We start from the raw sequence: 24,826 nt of genomic DNA, 5'->3' as shown, positions 1-24,826 counted from the left end.
TGGCAAAGGGTGGAAGGAGATCTGGAGGAACCAACACAGAACACCCAACACAGCGTTACTCTGTTTTTTATCTGACGCCCCTAAACCTACTTCATAACACGTTGTAAAATACATTTTACCCAAAGTTTGTATTATAATTATTTAACTTCAATTTGTATCTGTGAAGCCAAGGGGTGCCCGGATATCGGATTAAACACTCTTCTGGATGTGTCTGTGAAGGTGTTTCTGGAAAAGAGGAGCATTTGAATTGGACGATTGGGTAAAGTAGGTGCCCTCCCCAGTGAGGGCCTGCATAGTACAAACCGGCAGGGGAAGGTTGAATTTGCTCTCAGCCTGACTGCTGGGAAATTGATCTCCTCCCAACCTTGGTGCTCCTGGTTCTCAGGTCTTCAGACTCAGCCTGGAATCTATGCCGCTGGCTCTTTGGCTTTCCTGAGGTCTCAGATTGCAAACAACACTGTGGGACTTCTCAGCCTCCATCATCATGTGAGCCAATGCTTTATAATTAATCTCTCTCCTCTCTCTCTTTCTAGATATCTAGATATCTAGATAGATACATAGATAGATACATAGATGGATCTTATTGGTCCTGTTCTAATATAGTATCTATGCATTTTCTTAGGAGAAGGAAAATCATTAAAAGTACAATAAGTCACTCAATCATGATATGGTTGCCCAGCATGCATCCTAAAGGACAAAGTATTCTAAATTGTTTAAGAATAAGAACCCTATAAAGACAATGACTTGGCATCTGTGCTTAAACAAAATGTTTCATGGACATTTTAGTACCATGCATATATATATGTATATATATATATATATATATATTTTTTTTTTTTAATTCAACCATCATCATGCTGTGCATTCATCATCTGCAGCCTTCACTTGTTTAGAATTCCCTGCTGGTAGCCAAACTTCTGTCTGGGAAATATATGAGCCAGTCTATATCTCCCATGATGAGTTTCCAAGGAAGCATTATAATGAAAGACTGTGAGTTACTCATAACCAATGACTAAAGGAAACAACATTCTAAGGAGTTGTGCACTGTCTTTGACAAGGTGGGAAAGCATACTCTCAGAGCAGGTGCTCAACAAATGCCATGCTGAATGAATGAAGCCTTTCCTCACAGTAAAAGAGGTGGGTCCAAGCTTCTTCATGGAGCTAAGGAAACATAAGAGATCATCCGCCACATTATCTTAACAACTGATCCATTCTTATTCTCCGTAGTTCCCCCTCAGATCCAGGGGAATGCTGGCCATCGCCCCTTCAGAAACTGAGGCAAGGATATTCCCACAGGTGATCAGTGGCCCAAAGTGAGATCCCTGGCTGATAGAAGAACATGTCTACTCCATATTCAAGACCTAGGGGACTGACTGAGATGAGTCAGTGACACACTGGAGTCTCTGGAACCCCAGCCAGGGTTCTTCTTGGAGTTGTAAACTCTTTCAGCCTTTTGAGAAGGGCCACCACTTACATAGCATGGTAAGGGGGAGAGATCAGTTTCCTTTATGACCCCATCAGGTGGTACCCACACCCTTCTTCTATGTGTTTAAAATAATGGGTGTGACATCATGCCCATGACAAAGAAGTTAAGCATGTTAGGAATCCAAACATGACTCTAAACACACATCCAGTGATGTGTGGCCCAGGTCCCGTCAGGATTGAAGGACTCATTGCCACAGCACCCAGAGCTCTGCTGCACACAGCCCTCACCTGTCAGCCCCCTTCCGAGTGGCCTCAGCTGAAGAGCTGCCTCACCTGGGGAGACATCCTCCTTCCACAATGCCCTGCCTCCAGTGCTCACTTGATTTGGGATGCATAAAAGCCAGGCTTGTTGCCCCAGCTCAGCACAGTTCTGAAAGGTCATCCCATCTTTTGATCTCCTGGGAGGGTTGGCCGAGGTTACAGATGATGCTGAATTGTGTCTCAGCTCTGCCCCTTCCCAAATCCTGCTTCCTCCCTCTCCCTTCCACAGCTGTGGATACCAAGACAGTCCCTGAGAAGTCCTGCGTGCTAATCTCTAGCTCAGACTCTGCTTCCCGGGGGATCCAATCTGCAACAATTACCAACCCCTTGGTTTACTTTTGTTCACTGTTCTTTTTTAAAAAATAGAAATACAATTTACATTTTAAATTGTGTAAAATCTGCATGAATATTGATTTTCTGTGTCTACTTGGATAGGGCATAGTACCTCATTATTCAATTAAACAATAATCTAGGTGTTGCTGTCAAGGTATTTTGTAGAAGTGACTAACACAGTTAGTTGACTTTAAGTAAAGATTACCCTCAAGAATGTGGGTGGGCCTCACCCAATCAGTAGAAGGTCTTAAGAGCAGAAACTGAGGTTTCCCCTGAGGAGAAAAAATTCTGCCTCAAAACTGCAACATCAGCTCCTGCCTGAGTTTCAGCCTGCCAGCCTCCCCTGCAGATTTTGGACTTGCCAGCTCCACAGTCATGTGAGCCAAAACCTTAAAATAAATCTCTCAATATATATATCCTTTTAGTTCTGTTTCTCTGAAGAACCCTGACTTACATAGTCTTCCACCATTACTGGATGTTTTTTTCTTTTTGTTGACTTATCCTTTTTTACTTTACACATTTGGAGGTTATGTTATTAGGTGCAAACAAATTTAAGATCATTTTATCTTAAAGTGGAAACTTTTATTGCTCTGAAATGAACTACTTTTATCTCTGACTTTGTAACTTCTGGTGTGCATAATATTTTCCCCATCCTTTACTTGTTGCTATACTTATATATAAGGTATATCTCTTATAAAGAGCATGTTCAACTTTGTTTTATTTTATTATCTGGTCTGAGGAACTTTATATTTCAATTGGAATACTTCGTCTGTTTAAATATACTGTAATTTAGGCTTAAATCTACCACCTTGCTATTTGTTTTATATTTGCCCTGACTATTCTATATTTTCTGTCCTTTCTTAAGATTTTTTGGATTTTTTAATAATTTATAATTTCACTTCTTCTTTTAGCTTGTTAATTATACTTAAAAATTTGCAGGGGGGTTATTTTCCCTAGAGAGTACAACAGGTATTCTTGACTTATTAAAGTGCTATTTTTTTTTGCTACTTTAATTTTCTATTTTTGATCTCACAAAGTGATGTTATTTATACAATCAATATTTATCTAGATATGTGTATTCTTGTCATTGCTCTTTGTTATTTTTAATTCCTATGTTTTGTTTCTTTATATGCCACTTACTGTGATAAATGCATTGCATATGTTTCCTGTCTATCTGAAGACAGCCTTGCCATGTAGATCCCATTTTATAGATGAGGAAATCAAGGCTCAGAGAGATGCAGTACAATAGTGTACTGCTTCATAACTCGGAGCATAAGCTTTGAAAGCCAGTAGACTCTACCACCTGCTCTTACCATTTTGAGCAAATCATTTATCACTGTAAGCGTCTCTTTATCTATAAAATAGATACTAATAACAACAAAAGCACCTACTTCATATTTTGGTTGTAAGACTCTAATAAACTGAGGCATGCTCAATGTCTAATGCAACGTCTGGCACATCGTACCTGCTCTACAAAGCTTCATATCGTTTGCGATGATGATGATGATGAGAAGCGTGTAATAGGCATGTTGCACACCATTGCCGCCCTCCCGCTGTGCATCTCAGGGCAACTCCACCCCCTTCAGCATCTAGAAGGAAATGGCATTCAGCAATCCCTGAGAAAGGTGTGGCCACAGATTTGACCCAAGGTCGCCCAGGGTGACTATTTTGTATTGCTTTTATTCTCCTAAAGCCCTTTCCCATTCTGAGATACACAAATATTCTTCCAGGATTTTTATCAAGGCTGATTGTCAACATTTAGATCTTTAATCCACCTGGTATTTACTCGGGGGTCATGTATCAGAATACATATTTAAGTTTATCATGTTAATGTACTTATTCTGCTTCTGGAATTTCTACTTCATCCCTGTTAGTATTCTATTCTGTGCCACCACCACCACCTGTTTTAAATATATTAATATTAAACTATGTTTTTACATCTAGTACAACAAATATCACAAGTCAATCTTTTTCTATTTTGTTTCTATTTTATCTTTTCTCAGCTCTACTCATGAATTTCTTCTTCTAGATGAATCTTAATTTTACTTGAACACGTTTCAGAATAAATCCCACTGGGAATTTAAATGCAATTGCATTAACCCTGTAAGTGAATGATTTTCATTTACTACATTCCTTTTTTCATGTAGCTATCAGTTTTTTTGGCTCTCTTCACATTGTTTGCAAAATTCTTTATAAGTCCATTTGGGTGCTTCATATTTTGTGTTACTATTATAAAAGGGAATTTATTTCCATTAAATATAATAACTTTTTTTCTGAATTTTAGAAAAGCCATTTATGCTTTATAAATTCATTATGTGTCTAGCCACTTAATTATAAAATTTGGGTGTTGGGATCTTTCTAGATAGAGAATCATCATTATCTAAAAGTAATAAAAAGGTAAATTTCTTCTCTTTCCAGTGTTACATATCTTGCTGTGTTGGCTAAAATTCTAGAACATTAGATGATAATAGTGATAGAAAACATCCCTCCCTGGTTCTTGGTTTTGGTGGGGCATGTTAATATCTCATTGCCAGGTATGGCTTTGGCTGTTAATTTCATGTATGTCTTCTATTAAGAGATAATGCTTACATTTCTGGTTTTGCTGCCTGTTTCTCCTCTCCCTCCAATCAAAATGACTACCCTAGTAATAGTAGTAATAGTTGCAGCAGTTGCTAGTATATATTGGGTACTCATCAATACTTTATATAGTAGACATTTAATATAGTCATCTCAGTATTTATAATGCAGGGTTATTGTTATTCCCAGTTAAACATAAAGAAATGGAGGTGTTCACTCACCTTGGTCATAAAGTTCAGCTTTGAACCTTGGTCCATAATAGTCAAAGTGTGACTCATGTATTTTTTCTGTCATGCAAAGAGCTCATGGTCCTTATTCTTCATGTGCCCTCTCCCACATGGACTTCCCACCTGTCTCTGCTCAGCTCTGTGCTTCACGAGGGCAACTTCTGGAGACTGTACTCCCTAGCCTCATTTGCTGGCTGCCTTCTATTGGGTTTGGCCAACTAGGGTCACTGACATGACATTGGAAGGGAAGGAGAAGAGTTCTTCCTTGGCTCTCTCCCTGCCCCAAAGTGAAATCTTTAGTAGTAGTTGAGTCCCCAGTAATAGCCCCTTTACCATTGCTTAGGTGCCAGCCCTACCTCTTCCCTTTCCCTATCTGCCCTAGGAGTGGTAATAGCTTACCATGGGTGCTATCTTTAGGTGTCTCACCACCCCTTGTATGTTTCCTTAGCTTTGCCAAGCTTGTTTCAAGTTGTCCCTTCACTAAAGTCTCGATTAAATAATCTGGTGGGGACCTTGACTTATTCAGAGTCTCTATTTTTTCTAATTAAAAAACATATTTTATAAAACTCCAAGAAGCTAATATAGGAGAAAAACCTAGATGACCTTGGGTTTAGCAATGACGTCTTAGATCTATTTTTAAGTAATTTCTACACCCAACATGGGGCTTGAACTCACAACCAAGAGCAAGAGTCTCATGCTCTACCAACTAAGCCAGCCAGGGGCTATGACTTCTTAGATCTAAAAGCACAATCAGTAAAAGAAAAAATTAATAAGTGCATTCCATTAAAATTAGAAACTTCTGTTCTACAAATGACACTCCTAGGGGAATGAGCAAACAAGCCTCTTTCAAAGGAAAGTTTTTTCAAGGTACATATTAGATAGAGGACTGGTATCTAAAATATACAACGAACTCTTAAAAGTTAACATAAGAAAACAAACAATTTAAAAATAGGCAGAAGAGCTGAACAGATACTTTACCAAATAAGATATACAGATGGCAAATAAGCATGTGAAAAAAGATGCTCAACATGATTATGGAATTGCAAATTAAAACAAGGAGATAGCACTATACACCTACTAGAATGGCCAAAATGCAGGACACTGACAACACCAGATGTGGGCTATGGAGCAAAAGAAACTCCTATTCATTTCTGGTGTGAGTACAGAATTGTAGAGTGACTTTGGGAGTTGGTTTGATGGTTTCTTTCAAAATTAAATATGCTTTTACTATATGACCTAGTAATCATGCTCCTTGGTATTTACCGAAATGAGTTGAAAAATCTACATTCAGACCGAAACCTCCACGTGAATGTTTATTCATAACAGCAGCTTATTTAAAACTGCAAAAACCCCCACAAAACTATAAACCATGAAAAGACATAGAAGAACCTTAAATACATGTTGCTAAGTAAAAAACACCAATCTGAAAAGCTACATACTCTATGAGTCCTACTGTAGGGAAAGAAAAATAATTTTCCCTCTACCTTCTGAGTTCTTAGCTAAGACTCCTGTAATAAAAGACAGACTAACAAGAGAAGAACAAAAAGAAGTTTATTAACATTTCTGCCTCATGTATACGTGGAAGTTTCATGGGGGAAAATGACTAACTGTCTGAGGTGGCTTAGAACTCAGGAATAAATGCCATCTTAATAAGGAAAAGGGAAGTTGCAGGCTTCTTAGGGGAGAGAAAATGGTTTTAGGAAAGCAGAAGGGGCCCTCAGAAGACTCGATGGGGAGTCTGACGGTTTGGGACAGAGTGTGTCTGGATGCGATGCCGACTTTTAGTCTCATCTCCTGTACTAAGAATCCATCTTCCTTGCTGAAGACACTCCCAGGAGGGGATTGATGATGACCTAGTTCCTTTTGGAGGGTCTGACTTAAGGCAGATGAGGGAGATCAGAGTCCTCCTGCATCTGCTGTTTTCCAGTGCTTTCAGGTCAAAGTAATCAGTGTACCAAAGCAGCATATGTTAGGGTGGCATGTCCTGGAGTCCTTCAGTCATATTTTTGGGGCCGCATATTCTGCTTCCTGGAAAATTCAAAACTATGAAGATAGTCAATGGATCAGGGGCTTGGGAGGAGGGAAAGATGAATAAGTGGAGCACAGGGGAGTTTTAGGACAGTGAAATCTTCTGTAGGGTGCTATAATGGTGGATAGGGGGCATTATACATTTGTTCACACCCACAGAAGGTACAACACCAGGAGTGAATCCTAATGTGAACTATGGACTTGAGTTAATAACAATGTATCAACATTGGCTCATCACTTGTAACAAATGTACCACCCTAATGTAAGATGTTAATTGTAGAGGAGACTGCAAGAAGAGAGAGTATATGGAAGCTCTGTACTTTTCACTAATTTTTTTTGGGGGGGGGCATACCTAAAACAGTTCTAAAAAATAAAGCCTATTAATTTTTTTTAAAAAGTATCATCATTTTTAATGCATTTTCAGTAGAAATAATTGTGTAGATTTTCCTTCAACTGCAGATCTGATACATTAAATTGATAGATTTCCTAGTGCAGAGTTGTCCTTACATTCCTGGAATAATTCTTTTTGATCGTGTGGTATGTTCTCATTTTTATTTAGCACTGAAATTGATTTGTTGAAATTTCATTTAGAATTTTTGCACCTATATTCATAAGTGAGAGTGTCTCATATGCTATTTTTTTTAAGTTGAGTGGTTTTGGTGCTGTCTTTCTCAAGCACTGGTACCAAGTTAATATAAGTTCATGAAAATAAATTGAGATTTAAATAAAACTATAGATTAGGCATCTGTGCTCTATTATATACAGTAGAAATTATTTTGTATGAAACCACTTGACCTTGAAAAATTTTGAAGTGGTTTAAAAGTTTCTGAAAAATCCTTTCAGTAGCGTGCATAGTCATTGGATTATTCAGGTTTTCTGCTTCTTTTTAAGTAAAGTTTTATAATTTATACTTGGCCAGAAAATGATGCTTTTCATAAAAATATCAAATTTATTTATTGAATATGTATTTTAAAGTTATCCTTACTTGTATAGTTTCCCCTGAGTCTGTACTCACATCATGTTTTTACTCCCACATTTGTGTATCTTTATTTGAATCAAATTTATTTAATCAAAATAGTAAAAATTAAAAGTGAATGCATGTCTGTTGTTGAGTTTCTCTTATTTATATAACTAGCTTTCAGATTTATTAATCTATGAACTCAGCAGCTTTCCCCTTTCCTGATGTAAGGGAGAAATTTCTCCTCCTCTACCCATTCTAGGTTCTCCAGCAGGGGCTTGTGCATTAGACTAGCCACAGGCAGATGAACATGAGAACACACAGAAGTTTAAGGGCATGTGGGAGCACTCAGTACCCAAAGAGGTGGTTAGATCTTGGGCTTAAATACAGAAAAGGGGTTTGGGAATTTTCTGGTCAGGGAGGCAATTTGTGGGAAAGTGGCCAGGAGAAGTATGGTAAACAAGAGTTGCTTAGTAAGACTTGTTCTGTACATTTAAGTTGGTGCCTTCTTTGTTCTTAAGTGTCCACCTCTTCCAGATACAGGAGAGAGACCCACCTCTACAAATGTAGATTTCCTTTACAAAAGACAAACCTGTACCCTGTTTTTAGAGCTTTTCCTGTGTCTGCTTGTTCTCAATGGCCTTTAGTTCAAAATAGTCCCTATGCTAAAGGGGTATATTTTGGGGTGGCATATTTTGGTACCCTTCAATGATAATTTCTTAATGAGATATGATTGACATATAACATTGCATTAGTCTTAGGTGTACTACATAAGGGGTTGATATATATATATATATGAAATCATGGGGTACTTGTCTTTCTCTGTCTGACTTACTTCACTGAGCAAATTCCCTCAAGGTCCATCTATGTTGTTGCAAATGTCAGGATTTCCTTCTTTTTTTTGTGGCCAAATAACATACCATCATGCATGCATGTGTGTGTGTGTGTGTGTGTGTGTGTGTGTGTAATTTTCTTTATCCATTCCAGATACAAGTCCCTTATAAGATATAGTATATGCAAAATTTTCTCCCATTCTGTGGGAGTTTTCCCCCCACTTTCTTGATGGTGTGCTTAGAAGCACAAAAGTGTTTCATTTTGATCATGCCCAGTTTATCTATCTTCTGTTGTTGTTGCTTATGCTTTTGGTGTCCCATCTAAGCAATCGTTGCCAAATCCAAAGTCATGAAAATTTACACTTAGGTTTTCTTCTGCAAGTTTTATAGTTTTGGCTCCTCCATTTTGGTGCCGATCCACATTGACTATGTTTTGTATGTAATATGCGAGAAGACTTCAACTTTATTCTTTTTCATGTGGACATCTAGTTGTCCCAGCACCATTTGTTAAAAAGACTATTCTTTCCTCCATTGAATTGTCTTGGCACATAATTTTAACATAGGGTTTGTCAGGTTATTTATAAATGGTTTATAGTTAGTAACTTTCATTTCCTAGTGAGCTAATGTTTGAAAAGTTTGCTTTTTAGTCTCAAGTGATTGGATTCTTTTAAATGTTTTACCAGCATTAGTTTTTATTTTTATCGCATTGTTGTGAGAGACTGTCATGTACAAATCAAATATTATGAAAATCTTATAAACTATATGAAATATGTGATTCAGTTAATATTTTCCAAAAACTTAGAAGGGTATATTTAATCCGATGTGGGTAACAAAGGCAAAAGGAAAAAATTAAATTTCCTTACCACAGCCCATTAACTAGTCCTTGAAACAAGCAGAGTGACCTTCCTCTGAGACCTCAGCTGCTTCAGTGTTGACACTTTCTTAAAGGCAAAAGGTAATCTTAGTTTAACATTGTCTCAACCCCCAAAATTCTGTAAGTCTTCCTTAACATATTAACAATTCCTTTGGAAACTTCTTTTATCTCTACCCCCCAAGATCTTTGTTAGCAATCATCCTCCAAACATATGGCCCACTGATATACATCTCAAGGGTCTCATGACTAAGGTTTTATTAGACAGTAATACATGACCTTTTCCCAACAATAGCTAGCTCCCTCAGGGTCCTGGAAACCTTGCTTCCAAAAGTCCTTAGAGACTTATGCTATATCCCTGACCCCCTCCCAACTTGAAAGTATATAATCAGTCACCCCACACAAGTCCAGACCAGCTCTTTCTGCCCATGGGTCCTATCCCCATGCTTTAATAAAACCATTCTTATTGCACTGAAAAAATTTCCACATCAAAATCTTTGTAAGGTAAAATGTTTAACATATATTAATTAGATCTTATTAATTACATCATTAAAATCCTCTATAGACTTTCTATTTTGGTCTTTTGATTTATGATTATTGAGGATAACATGTTTAAAATTCCCTTATTTCTTGCATTTCCAAATGTTTTTATGTTATTTATTTTAGAGATACACTTTTAATGCATTAAATTTCATGACAATTTTATCTTCACTGTGATTTTTCCCTTGTGCATATAAAATGATCATCTTTGCAATGTTCCATGCCTCTTCACCTTGGATTCTCCATTGTTGTGCTTTCTTTGGTTTGTGTTTCTTTGATATATCTTTTCACATGCTTTAACTTTCAATTCTCTTATTTTACTTATAGCATTAATCTTTTTCTTTTAATAAAAAAGATTAAAATAGTTTATCAAATTACATCCATTTAAATTTATTTTTGTAGGTGATATATATATATATATATATATATACATATATATAATTGTTAATGATGATGATTAATAGTAATAATAGTAATAATCAGCAGCAGCAAGAGCATTGAACTTTGTGAGCCAGGTACTGCTAAGTACTTTTTGAGCATTATCCTATTCATCCCCAAGATTAACCTATAAATTAGGTTTTAAGTAACCCACATTATAGGTGAGGAAATCAAATTTTGGTGCCAATTGGATTTGACATTTTTTATCTTTGTTTTCTTGTTGGCCTGCGCTTTTGTTCTTGTTTTCTCTCTTTTTTAAATAAATTGATTATTTTTAATGTTTTTTAATCTCTAACAATTAGAATGGTGTATACATATACTTTTAATTATCTGATAAGTTTCTTTGAATCTTAAAACATGCACTTGCAACAATATTGATTTCATTACTATTGCCAAAGAAAGTTTCTACTGATACTTCTTGATGTAAAATTAGAAAATTAGCAGCTTCATATTTCTTGCTCTTTTCCTCCATCTAATTCTTAATTTTGGTTGCCAATAATCTGGAATTTAAAGGTGTGTGTGTGAGAGGGGGTAGAGAGACAGAGGTCCCTTTCACTTTTAGGAACATTTAAAAAATATATGCACTACCCCAATGTCCACAATAGCCAAACTATGGAAAGAGTCAAGATGTCCATCAAGAGATGAATGGATAAAGAAGATGTGGTATATATACACAATGGAATATTATGCAGCCATCAAAAAATGCAAAATCTTGCCATTTGCAATGATGTGGATGGAACTAGAGGGTATTATGCTAAGCAAAATAAGTAAATCAGAGAAAGACAAGTATCATATGATCTCACTGATATGAGGAAATCTTAATCTCAGGAAACAAATTGAGGGCTGCTGAAGTGGTGGGGGGTGGGAGGGATGGGGTGGCAGGGTGATAGACACTGGGGAGGGTATGTGCTATGGTGAGCACTGTGAATTGTGTTAAGACTGATGAATCACAGACCTGTACCTCTGAAACAAATAATACATTATATGTTAAAAGAAAAAAAAGAAGATAGTAGGAAGGGAAAAATGAAGCTGGGGGAATCAGAGGGGGAGACAAACCATGAGAGACTATGGACTCTGAGAAACAAACTGAGGGTTTTAGAGGGGAGGGGTGTGGGGGGATGGGTTATCCTGGTGATGGGTATTAAGGAGGGCACATATTTGAATGGAGCACTGGGTGTTATACGCAAACAATGAATCGTGGAGCACTACATCAAAAACTAGATGTAATGTATGGTGACTAACATAACATCATAAAACAAAATTTAAAAAAAAAACCTTCCAAAAAATATATGCACTATGTCTTCAACTTTTTAAAATAATTATTACAATATTTATTTATTTATTTATTTTTAAAGATTTTATTTATTTGACACAGAGAGAGAGAGAGAGCACACAAGCAGGGGGAGCAGGAGAGGGAGAAGCAGGCTCCCCGCTGAGCAGGGTGCCTGATGCTGGACTCCATCCCAGGATCCTGGGATCATGACCTGAGCTGAAGACAGACACTTAACCATCTGAGCCACCCAGGCGCCCAATTATTACAATTTTTAAAAAAATATCTGAATGTTATCTAACTTACCTGCTGTAATTTCCACATTCTCAAGTTTTTTGCTTTGCTTTGATGCAATACATATTCAGCATGGGAAGTTTGTCGTTTTGTTTTGTTGTTAAGGAAGGGCGCAGCACAGAAATGAACTACTTTTTAAAGCCTTGACTATTTGTTTTTGCTTTTACAGATGAAGGAAAACTTGTTTAGTCTAGAATCCTGGTTACAACCTTTCTGCTTTAAATCTCTGTAAATGGCACTCTTGTTTCTATCTGATGTTCATTACCATGGAAAAGTCTGAGACAAAGATTATTTTTCTTTATTTTAAGTAAATTGACTTTTTCTGCCTGAATACTTGAGGATGTGCTTTTTGCCCTGAGATTTATAAATTTCACGAAGTTCCATCTGGATATTGCCCTGTTTTTACTCACCTGAAAATAGGTAAAACATTTTGGTTAACAAAAAGATTCTTCAGGTGAAAAGCATGTTATTTTATTTTAGCTTTGATGGTTAATTCTGTTCTATTCGCTACATTGAAACACATGCTCACACCCATACACAGAGTTGATTTTATCAATCTTTTATGGTATCTGGATTTTGATTTTTTCTTCCCTCCAAGATTATGTTCCAAATAGAACATTTACATGGTTTCAATGTTACCTTTAGATCACTGATCATTTGGGGTTTCTTCTTATGTGAAGTATAAATCCAATTTTACTTTCTCATCAATGAATCTAGGTGTCTTAACACAATTTATGAGAAAGTTCAAGATTTTCCCAATGATTTGAGATGCATCCTTTATCACATACAAATGTTCCATATAGTTGAATCTATTTCTGGACTTTCTACTCTGTTCCACTGGTCTGTCTGCTCAAGGAACATTTCCACATTGCTTTAACTGCAGAAGCTTGATGGAATATTATAATATTTCATAGGGTGAAGACCCCTTTACTTTCTTTTCAGAGTTTCCTTGGCTATTATGCCATATTTTTTAAGAATCTATATACATTTTAGAATCAAATGTCTAGCCCAAGGGAAAAATAAACCAAACTCATTGGTATTTTTATTTTGATTGTATTCAGTTTGTATGTTGATTCGGAAGAATGGGCAGGTTTATAATGTTGTACTGTTGTATCCCTGAACAAGGAGTATCTTCCTTATTATTCAAATCTATTAAGTGTTTTTCTGCAGTGTCTTATACTCTTCCTCACTTTCGTTTTAGCCCATTTCTTATAATGTTTAAGTATTTTTCTTTTCTTTCTTTTTTTTTTTCCCTTTGGAAGTGGGGTCTGCTTCTTCATTGTCTTCTAATTTGTAGGGTCATCAAAGTGCCCTGTGATAAGAAATATTCTTTTCTTCCGATAACATAGCCTTTTGCTACATTTCTTTCCTTCCCCCTCGGGCCTCCCTGTTGGCTCCCTCTTCCCCGGAAGACTAACACCTCCAGGCTGATGAATTTTAAGCTGCTTCTCCTTCTTCTAGATTTTATTTATTTATTAGAGAGAGAGCGAGAGAGAGCACAAGCAAGGGGAAGGCCAGAGGCATTTTAATCCCACATTAGCCAGGGCTTTGATCCCCAAGGTCTCAGACCTAGTCTCAACATCGGCCTACTCAAGAGAGGCCCTCCATGGGGCGCCTGGGTGGCTCAGATGGTTAAGCGTCTGCCTTTGGCTCAGGTCATGATCCCAGAGTCCTGGGATCGAGTCCGACATCAGGCTCCCTGCTCCTTGGGAGCCTGCTTCTCCCTCTGCCTCTCTCTCTCTCTCTCTCTCTCTCTCATGAATAAATAAATAAAATCTTAAAAAAAAAAAAAAAGGAGAGAGAGGCCCTTCTTCTCCTGGAGGTGCCTTCTCATTCCACCACTATGATGGGGAAAGTTCAGGACATACTACCCCCAAATATGGCATACTGGCCTATTGCGTATTTTAAGCTGAGGGACTTTGAGAAACAGGCAGAAGCAGGAAGGTCACTCTGACCTCCACACCCCTCACCCCTCGTCTCTGAAACAGGTCACAGAGTCTTCACATGAGAGGTGCTCTCCGTGTACCTGGAGGGTACCCAAAGGAAAGGAACATCATTATGTCCCAAGACAAAAGGACACCCATTTACTACACTTAACTTCATTCTCCTTAACCTATCATATTCCTCCATGACCATCCAGTCTTCCTCAGACCTAAAATAAAAATACACAGCTCTGTTTCCTTGGCTTTTCATTTCTTTTGAAGGCTGCTCTGTGATTTCAAACTTATATCAAAGAAATGTGTACACTTTTCTCCTGTTAAGCTGCCTCTGTCAAATTAATTTTCCGATGCAGCCAGCACCCTAAGAGGGTGAGGAAATGTTTTCGTTCTCCACCACTGCCACACCACGCTGTGATCTTTCTCTGACATTTAACCCTTGCTGCAGCCTGGATGCTGAGCCTGGCTCGCTGTTCAGAATGCTTTTCCCAATTACATTTACAGTTTATATTATTCTTTGTCTCCTTGTTTTGTTGTAGATAAGGTTTATAGGTGACTCTTGAAATCCTCATTGTCCTGTGTGCTCTTTGAAGGATACGTGCAGAGATTCAGATTCAGATAGCTGCTATTTGGAATGTGTGTGTGTGTGTGTGCATGTGTGTGTTTAGGGTGGGGGGTATTGCCTTGTGCTTTTTAATTTAGAAAAGCATACCATAAATGATTGCTTTTGTTTATGATGGTGGTATAATTAAGTAACTACTATATCAACGTTGGGTAAGGAGAGACCAATAAACCTCAAATAATTTGCTCAACAACTAGGTTAGAAATTAGAGATTAGGGGTGCCTGGGTGGCTCAAACAGTTAAGCAGCTGCCTTCAGCTCAGGTCATGATCCACGGTCCTGAGATAAAGCCCCACATTGGGCTCCCTGTTCAGTGGGAACCCATTTCTCCCTCTCCCTCTGCCACTCCCCCTGCTTGTGCTCTCTCACTCGTGCTCGCTCTCTCTCAAATAAAATCTTAAAAATAGAAATTAGAGATTAATTTTCTACAACCCATTATTTTGTTTTTATTTCTTTCTAAGATTTTAGTGAGGGGGGAGGGGCAGAGGGAGAGGGAGAGAGTTTCTCAAGCAGACTCCATGTTGGATGGAGTTGATGCAGAGCTCAATCTCACAACCCTGAGATTGTGACCTGAGCCAAAATCAACAGCCAGATGTTTAACTGACTGAGTACCCAGGTGCCCCTATTTTGTTTTTCATTTAAAGTCTCACAATAAGCTCAGCCTTGTGAGAAATAAGAGTAGTTCCTGCCCCTGTTCACCCCTCCAAGAAACTTCTAGACTAATTGGCATTGAGCTTTGCATTACCCTTGAACACTAAGAGAATGAACACATAACCTATTCTAAAGTCTGAATATATTTGTCAGTTAAATAACTCATTTGAATAACTGCCATGGATATTAGGATGGTACATGAAATGATCATCAGTCTGTAACTCCAGCTGTGAAGTTCACAAAGAAACCCAAGTAATAGCTGTATGTATATGCAATAAGATAAAATATGCATTACACTCTTTTTCTTACATATTCAAAATTAAGACATTTTTCCTCAAAGTAAAGCACCAAGAACTTTCCTTTTTTTGGTCTGTCTATAAAGGAGTTAAGCCGGTGTTGAGAATCCTAAGATAGAGGAATCTTATTTTAAAAAGAACTCAACAAGCAATGTGCATAATAGCCAAACTATGGAAAGAGCCAAGATGTCCATCAACAGATGAATGGATAAAGAAGATGTGAGATATATATATATATATATATATATATATATATATATATATATATATATATATATATATATATATATATATATATATAATGGAATATTATGCAGCCATCAAAAGGAATGAAATAATGCCATTTGCAACGACATGGATGGAACTGGAGGATATTATGCTGAGTGAAATAAGTCAATCAGAGAAAGACGTGTATCATATGATCTCACTGATATGAGATATTCTTAATCTTAGGAAACAAACCAAGCGTTGCTGGAGTGGTGGGGGGTGGGAGGGATGGGGTGGCTGGGTGATAGGCATTAGGGAGGGTATGTGCTATGGTGAGCACTGTGAATTGTGTAAGACTGTTGAATCACAGACCTGTACCTCTGGAACAATACATTATATGTTAAAAAAAAGAAGAAGAAGAAGAAGAAGATAGCAGGGAGGGAAAAATGAAGGGGGTGGAAGTCAAAGGGGGGATGAACCATGAGAGACTATAGACTCTGAGAAACAAACTGAGAGTTCTAGAGAGGAGGGGGGTTGGGGGGATGGGTTAGTCCTGTGATGGGTATTAAAGCAGGCACGTACTGAATGGAGCACTGGGTATTATACGCAAACAATGAATCATGGAACACTACATCAAAAACTAATGATATAATGTATGGTGATTAACGTAACATAATAAAATAAATAAATAAATAATTTTAAAAAATAAATAAAAACAGCTCAACAAAAATTCAGTTAGGTTTTGTTACAGGTTGCTTATGAATTTTTTAGATGCCAATTTATTAAAACAAATGAATCAATAAAGAAAGCCTACTTTAGCTTTGTCCAATCAAAAGTAAGCTTAAGGAAATGCTATGGGGCTATGTCAAATAAATTTCTATAAGGATGGAAGATTTTACAGATGGAAGCATCACTTTTTCTCAAAGTAATTACTACCTGTGGCCCTCTAATCATTATTTTCTTCAAACATGATCTTTCTTTATGACAAGTAAGTTTGAATTTGAATCATCATTAAGACATTATTACCCATACCACATATAATACATTAAACAAAATGACTCATGTGGTAAGCGCTGTGAATTGTGCAAGACTGTTGAATCTCAGATCTGTACCTCTGAAACAAATACTGCAATATATGTTAAGAAAAAAAAAAAGAAGAAGAAGAAGGTAGCGGGAGGGGAAGAATGAAGCGGGGGAAATCGGAGGGGTAGACGAACCATGAGAGACGATGGACTCTGAAAAACAAACTGAGGGTTCTAGAGGGGAGGGGGGTGGGAGGATGGGTTAGACTGGTGGTGGGTACTGAGGAGGGCACATTCTGCATGGAGCACTGGGTGTTATGCACAAACAATGAATCATGGAACACTTCATCTAAAACTAATGATGTATGGGGATTAACATAAGAATAAAAAAATTAAAAATAAATAAATAAATAAATAAATAAATAAATAAATAAATAAATAAATAAATAAAAGTTAAAAAAAAATCAATCAACTTAGATTCTGGGAATGTGCCAGAACAAGATCCTCCTGCGGGTTCTGAATTCTCTTAGTTAATGACATTGCATTATAAATTGGCCATTGTCTCTTCCTTTGTACATGTGGTTATCTGATCACTTGGTGCTCAGCTGGTGTTTGCATTTTGTACTTACACAGAGCTCAGGTGCTGAGATTACAAGCCATTCCCTCCGTGCTGCCTGCTGATTCAGGAGCTGGAGCCCATTCTGTCACTGCTGCTGTCCATGCTCACAGTTGTTCCCAACTGGAGGAAATCAAGAACCTCCAGTGTTGTAGGGTGCAGATGGTGGCTACACTTGTGGTGAGCATAACATATAAAGAAGTTGAATCAGTATGTTGTACAACTGAAGCCAATGTGACATTGTGTAACAACTACTCAAATAAAAGATTAATAAAAAAAATAATAAAACAAACAAACAAACAAAAACACCTCTGCCTTTCTTCCCAGGGCCATTTTCGCTTGGATCAATGTTTTCCACGCCTTCCTCTCTCCATGTCCCTCCTTCTGCCACCAGCATGCTGCCTTCTCTGCAATGGGCTCAGACTTTGGCTGAGATTAGAACAAATCACCTACCTGAAACCACATTCAGGGCAATAAGGTCTCCATGCCTTTTAATTTTTTCAAGTTCTTCCAATTCAAGGTCCCGTGTCTTTCTGAAAAAGAGAATATTCTAAGAACTCATTTGTCTCACCTATCATGACTTAATGTGGCATTCTCTCTGTAATATTTACTCTAGTATGCTCTCACTTAATATACCCACAGCTGCCAATTTTCATGTGTATCTTAATAGTTGGAATTGGAAATGCTTCCTTTAATGTAACTCACCGCTTCCCTCTGATTAACACTCACTTACCACTCTAGATGAGAAAGTGGTCTTTAATCTGCACAAACTGAGGGCAGATTCCTGCCCTCTGGGCCCCTCAGGGACATGGGCTCATTCACTCCTTGGAGAAAAATAAATACATTTCTATGTGTTATGTTCCAAACTTCTTTCAGCTGCTTTATTTATAGGTCAGTTTAGTGAACTCCTTAAATCACTGAGGCTAGGCATTTTGATTCATCTATTTTGACATACCTGAAAATGAAAGAAAGAATTGTTGAATTTCATCCAAGATTTTGTCTCAGAAAAACTGTGTCCAGTAACTACAAAATTCATATGTGGGCTAATAGCTCAATTGTCAAAGATATTTATTTTGTGCAATAATTAAGATCAATTCATGGATTTACAAGAACATAGAATTGGGTTCAGCAAGAGAGAGAACTTTGTAACAACCAGTGCTCTGGAACATAAAGTAAGTTGGTTGGGGATTAATGAGCCCTGTGGACCTGGGGCCTCAGGAGAGGTCACCTGGACCCTGGAAACCAAAAGATTCAAGCATAGCCTGAAGAATGTTAAACAAGATTGACTTTTGGTTGCTTCCTATTCTGACATCTAAGACTAAGACAACCAACCATACAACAAGTTATATAACATTCCAGACAAACAAAACAAAAATACCACTTCCAGGACTATCCTCAGATGACTCATGTTGGGGAATCTGAAGTCTTGCAAAAATATTTTCTTATGACACACTTGTGGCCTTAGGGTTATTATTCTTGCTGTTGCCTCATCCCTCTGTCTGTCTTGATACAGTCTTCCTCACCATTTGAACCAATGAGCAAGAAGAGCATAAACGTCTTCCTCATTTCTTTCTCTGACACTGACTCAGATGGAATGGAGAGCTGATGGAGGTGACAGCAGATTTATGATATACATAGTTTTATGATGTGTTCACAAATGACTTGATGATAAGATAGAAAGAAGAGAAGTGGATGTTGCCTTCCTTCTTTTTCCCATTATCACTAGTGCTATATTTTTAAGACATTTTACACCTCTATGAAAGTCTACAGGATTTAAACAACAGCATAAAGGAGCAGTTTCTACCCACCTTCTAGTTCTGACATGCTATGATGTTGTGATTTTAAGGGTTCTCATGATTTTGTGGACAATAGATCCATCACTACATTTGTTTTCATCTCTGTTGGTCTGCTCCCCCACAACACAGTCAGATGGGATACTGGGCTGGATGGATTGTTGTCCTCTTTTAATGTGGTACACCTAAGTTTTTTTGCCCCCAAACTATTTCAGTGACTTTCTGGCTGGCCTTCTTCCTCTATAAAGGACAGGCAGATAAAGAAATTAATATGTTAGCATTCCCTTCCTCTTTCCTAAGACACAAATTAGCAATGAGTAGATGCCGGATTATTTTGGAGACTTTGCTTTTTCTTTCTTAGAATCTGGTGAAGGCTCTCAGGTAAAGGGAAAGATTTAGAACTTCTGGTTTCAGCTCTGACACATAACAAGCTTGGAAATCATTCTATCTTTACAAGAAGAAGCTGAACTCTTTCTTGGAAAATCAATGACATTTCTTGGACTCATGAGGGAATTGAAGTTGCAAGGCAAACTGTCAACCCCAAATCTGGAGAGACAAAGGCTAGGTCTGCTGACTTGGAGCAAAAGCCACTGGAGCCAAACACTGGTAGAAACACTCAAATGGTAACTTTGACGAATTGCTCAGAGCTGAGCGTGGATTCACATGAGTGAGAAGCCATCGAGAGCCACAGTCTTGGGTGGGGGTGGGGGGACATTCTTTCATGGACTTTACCTTCAGGAAACTCACAGGTTCTCAAGATGAAGATGTGAGAGATCCACTCATGGCTCTGGGAGGAAGGGAAGAGTAATCTTTGTGAAATATGTCCATAACAAAAGCCTTTGCCCCATCAGAAAAGACTTGACTAGAGCGATATCCAAGCTAGGGAAAAGACATTTCTCCCATAACAGTAGACTCTGAACTTCCTGTGTACTTCATTATATGATAAAAACAAAGCATAATCAACATGGATCACGGTTCCAAGGGAAAAGATTGGGAATGCTGCACTCAAAAAAGAGTAGGGGCAGGGGGAAAATACCAATAGAGGAAATGCTTGTGACAGTCCCAGCTCCGTGACACAGACCCATTAAGAGAATGAGATTGGTTCATGAGATTGTAGAATGCTTCTCCTCCTCTATACATTATCACCACATCAAAGGACTCCAGTATGATAACAGTGGAGTCCATCTCAGAGAGCTGACCTGCCCTCTCCCTGAGGAATAGTACTTAGGGAGGCCAGAGTCAAAAGCAGAGAAAAAAACGGGGGCGCTGGAAGAATTGGAGGCCTCCGGCACCTAGAACACTGTAAATGCTAAATAGCGAAACTCCCAGCCAGATGACCATAGATTTTCATACTAAATGTCTGTTGACCGTAGTTCTTATTACCTCATACAACACGTGTGACTTTCAGCAAAAAGATTACAAGACATGACAAAAGACAAAAACAACAACAACAACAACAACAACAAAAAAACAGTCTGAAGAGAAAAAAACAATCCTCAGAACTAGACTCAGAAATTATACATATGTTGGAATTATTAGACGGAACTTAAAATAAGTGTTTAATATGTTAAAGATCCTAATGGAGAAAGTAGATAGTATACAAGAACAGATGGGTAATATAGGCAGAGAGACAGAAGCTCTAAGAAAGAATCAGAAGGAAATGCTAGAAATCAAAAACACTAACAAAAATGAAGAATGCCTCTGATGGGCTCATTAGTAGACAGGGCACAGCCAAGGAAAGGGTCACTGAGCTTGAAGATAGGTCAATAACAACTCTCCAAACCAAAATGCAAAGACAAAAAGAGTGGAAAAACATAACAGAGCCTTCAAGAACTGTGGGACAATTTCAAAAAGCATAACATATATGTAATGAGAATATTGGAAGGAGAAGAGAAGATGGTGGGGAAAGAATATTTGAAGTAACAATGACCAAGAACTTTCCAAACATAATGAAAAGTACCGAATTACAGAGCCAGGAAGCTCAGAGAACACAGAGCAGAATAAGTAACAAACAGACATAGCTAGGCATATCATACTCAACCTGCAGCAAACCAAAGAAAATCTTGAAAGTAAGAGCCCTGGGTTTTGATAGAAATGGGTACTATCTGAGCTGTCCTGCTTCTTAGCCAAGAAATACTGGACTTCACCTCTTTTAAACATTGGTGGTATTCTTTTATAACAGATGAAAGGATGCATGTAAAAAAGCTTCATTACAGATGTTACTTTCTTCCTTATATAAATGAAAAATCAATGAGGTCATGTACATATGAAGAAGCACTCTTTAATTGAGGCATTCTGTGAATATGAAGAGTTACAATTATTAATCAAATGCATCCTCATGACTCTTCCAGGGACCTTGAAACAAGCTTTCTCAGCAAGGAGAATCTTGAAGTATGTTTTGAATCACAAGACATTACCTTAATGGATGGAAAATTAGATATTGTTTTTGGCTTAAATGGGAATGGAGCTGAAGTTCCCAAGGCAAAAGGTGAGATAAGGGTGAGATGTAAGCTCATGAGATAAATGGTTAGGGTTGGAGCAAACCAACTGAGGTGTTTTATCAGAAGGAAATGCAGATATATTTCAATGTACAGTTGACCTTTGAACTATGCAGACGTCGGGGGCAGCAGTACCGTGTGCAGTTGAAAATCTGGATATGACTTTAAATATCCCAAATATTAATTACTAATAGTCTACTATTGACTAGACACCTTACTGATAACATAATTTTCTAATTAACATCTATTTTGTATGTTGTGTGTATTATACGCTGTATTCTTACCAAATTCCCAAGGAGGTATCTGAATCCAGGAATAATGCATTTTAATTCTTTCAAACTTATTAGAGCAAAAATATATCAGCAGCAAAAAAAATTAGAGAAATGGGTTCTAGTGATTAAGAGAGGAATTAAAATAAATACATTTGTATTTAGCACTAGAGTTTACAAAACACTGCATTTTATCATTTGGGTTTCATAACCAAGGACATTTAGACTCCAATAAATTAAGAGATTTTCCCACTTTGCTTGACATCAATTATGGTTGAATAATTATTCTCCTTGCCACTCTCTTTTTAACTCTGAACCAAATAGCTCATGAAAATGTTTTCCAGTAAGGGTAGAAGGTAGTGGTGATAAACAGAGAAAATTTCCTTATAGATATATATTTTTTTCAATTTCAAGATAATATCCAAAGAATGAATGAATTACTTAGATAACAGTTCATTTACAAAATGCTTTTGTACAGTGATCTCATTTTACCTTTGTTCTCCTACCCATAAGGCAGCAGAAATTGTGCCGATTCTGCTGTAGATTAGGAGTCCAGGCGCAGCCCTGAGAAACACATGCACACACCCCACAGTTGACATTCTCTGAATGCCAGGGCTGGGATTCAGAGAATCTGAGTTCTGACTTCCAACCTGCCATAGTCAGTTCAGGCTGCTATAACAGAGTACCATACACTGAATGTCTTATCAACAGCAGACATTTATTGCTCGCAGCTCTGGAGGCTGGAAGCCTAAGTTCAGAGTGCCAGCATGGTCAAGGGCTCTTCCCGTTGTGTCCTCACAGTGTGGAAGAAGGGCATGGGCACTCTCTGAGGTCCCTCTGTAAGGGCAGATTTATAGGATCCCATCCATGAGGGCTCCACCCTCATCACTTCATCACCTCCCATTATTATGAGGTTTGGATTTCAACATATGCATTTTGGGAGGACACAGACATCCAGTCCTTACACAACCCCACGCAGGTTTTTATGTTGCTTTACTTGTATTTTTCCTTGTGATTAGAACACTCCTCATTTTACCTTCACAACAGAAAAGTGATAGTTTTACCTTCAGTCATTCTAACATGTAATTTCATCTGCTTATTGGATATCACTAATCAAATCTATGTCTTCGCTAACTCATTTAAGATGGGAATCCCTTTAATTTTCCTTGCCAGCATGCTTGTAAAATCTGCTTTAAAAAAAAAATGTGTTCAGTAATCTTTAATGGATAATTTGCTTGAAGTTAAATTATCCCTGGCTATTTTAAACATATTTACTAGACGGTCATTTCTTGTCGCTCACCTTGCAAATCTAAATGCAGGGAATCCACTTCCATCTACTCTGTAATCAGTTCTATGGCTCAAATCTCAGTTCTTGCAATCTGACTGCATTTTACCTCAAATGGGAATCCAGGCTATAAATTATGTGCCCAGTTTTCTCAAATAAGCTACAAAGGTGACAACAAATTTCTTTGTATTTATAGAACACGTTGTCTTTATCATTTCCAAAACATATCCCACTCATCCCATTAGACCTTTTTGTTACTATTGTTCTCTGCATGCGGGACTTCCTTCCTGGTCAGATTTGTCACAGCAATGTTGAGACATAACCATGCGGCCACTGCAGCTAATTCAACATCATTTAAGCTGCCTGGAAAGTTGGATGTTATTTCTAACTGACTGCATCGCTTTTCAGTGCCATTAGATTACATTCTGCATTCCACGTCTGAGTCATTCCACCATCTTTCAGTGCCTCTCAGGGGACATCCTACCCAGCCCGAGATGAGAAGGAAAGCATCAGTATGTATTGATAGCAGATCTTAGTATCTGGGCGTGTTAATTTTATGAACTAGCTTATTAGCAAAAAGATGAGTGAATGGAAGCATTAACAGGCATTTTGGATGTCACAGACATTTCCAATGGTGATGGGCAGAACTGATCGACGTTTATGCAGCACGAAACTGTGATGCCAATTCTCCCCTTTTAAATGATAAACATTTATCAAGCATTTCAGAGTTTACAAGCTCTCTATTCATGTTATTTCCTTGGTTGCTGCAATAAAATGCTGAAGTAGAGAGCTGACGGGAGGTTGGAGAGAGGACACTCAACGGAGTTGGGAACAGCCATACCGGGCACCCAGCTTAAGGGACAAGGACTTCCAATGTGCCCGGCCCTCCCTCCTCCCGAGTCACTCACCGGGGCCTGGGGCAGCCCACTCCAGCATGGTGCCTGCAGACAGAACTTCCCTTGACTCAGTGCTACTTGGTAGCATTCTAGTCCATTTGCATATTTTACAAACTCTTGGGTTGTGTTCATCATTAATCTCTTGGGGGTCAAGGACCCATTTGAGGAATTGTTGGAACCTATTGATCCACTCCGAGGAGGAGTCCAAATATGTCCTGCATTTTACATACGATTTCAGAAAGCTGGTTGTTAGGGAACAGATTTCAGCCATTTCATTTCAATTCACCTTTTTATTTGAGGTCATTCTTCCCTGCTGCCGCTTCCCACTACCTCCACGCAAGACTAGAAAACAGGAAAGGAATTTAAGTCAAGAGTCAATTATACTCACTCCTCTCTGACACTCTAATTCTAGTATCTTTTTTTTAAGATTTTATTTATTTGACAGAGAGAGAGAGCACAAGCAGGGGGAGCGACAGGCAGAGGCACAGGGAGAAGTAGGCTCCCCGCTGAGCAGGGAGCCTGACATGGGCCTCCATCCCAGGACCCCGGGATCACGACTTGAGCCAAAGGCAGTTGCTTAACCAACTGAGCCGCCCAGGCCCCCCTAATTCTAATATCTT

The 24,826-nt window shown here is 38.1% G+C and overlaps 1 long non-coding RNA gene across 1 annotated transcript; it reads right to left on the bottom strand.

Moving 5' to 3' along the window:
• Positions 1–6,458: 6,458 nt before the first annotated feature.
• LOC135362490 (uncharacterized) lies at positions 6,459–18,406 on the bottom strand. The gene is made up of 3 exons (XR_010407220.1): positions 18,199–18,406; positions 17,479–17,998; positions 6,459–6,911 (listed from the first exon to the last, which is right to left on the bottom strand). It is a non-coding gene; the product is annotated as an uncharacterized LOC135362490 (long non-coding RNA).
• Between the last annotated feature and the right edge of the window lie 6,420 nt (positions 18,407–24,826).

This window comes from Mirounga angustirostris, unplaced genomic scaffold, assembly GCF_029215605.1.
Source record: "Mirounga angustirostris isolate CCGP_5_RB_7025 unplaced genomic scaffold, mMirAng1.0.hap1 SCAF_14, whole genome shotgun sequence".
Lineage (NCBI taxonomy): Eukaryota > Metazoa > Chordata > Mammalia > Carnivora > Phocidae > Mirounga > Mirounga angustirostris.
The sequence above is the reverse complement of the archived record's forward strand: the minus strand, read 5'-3'. Positions and strand labels throughout refer to the sequence as shown.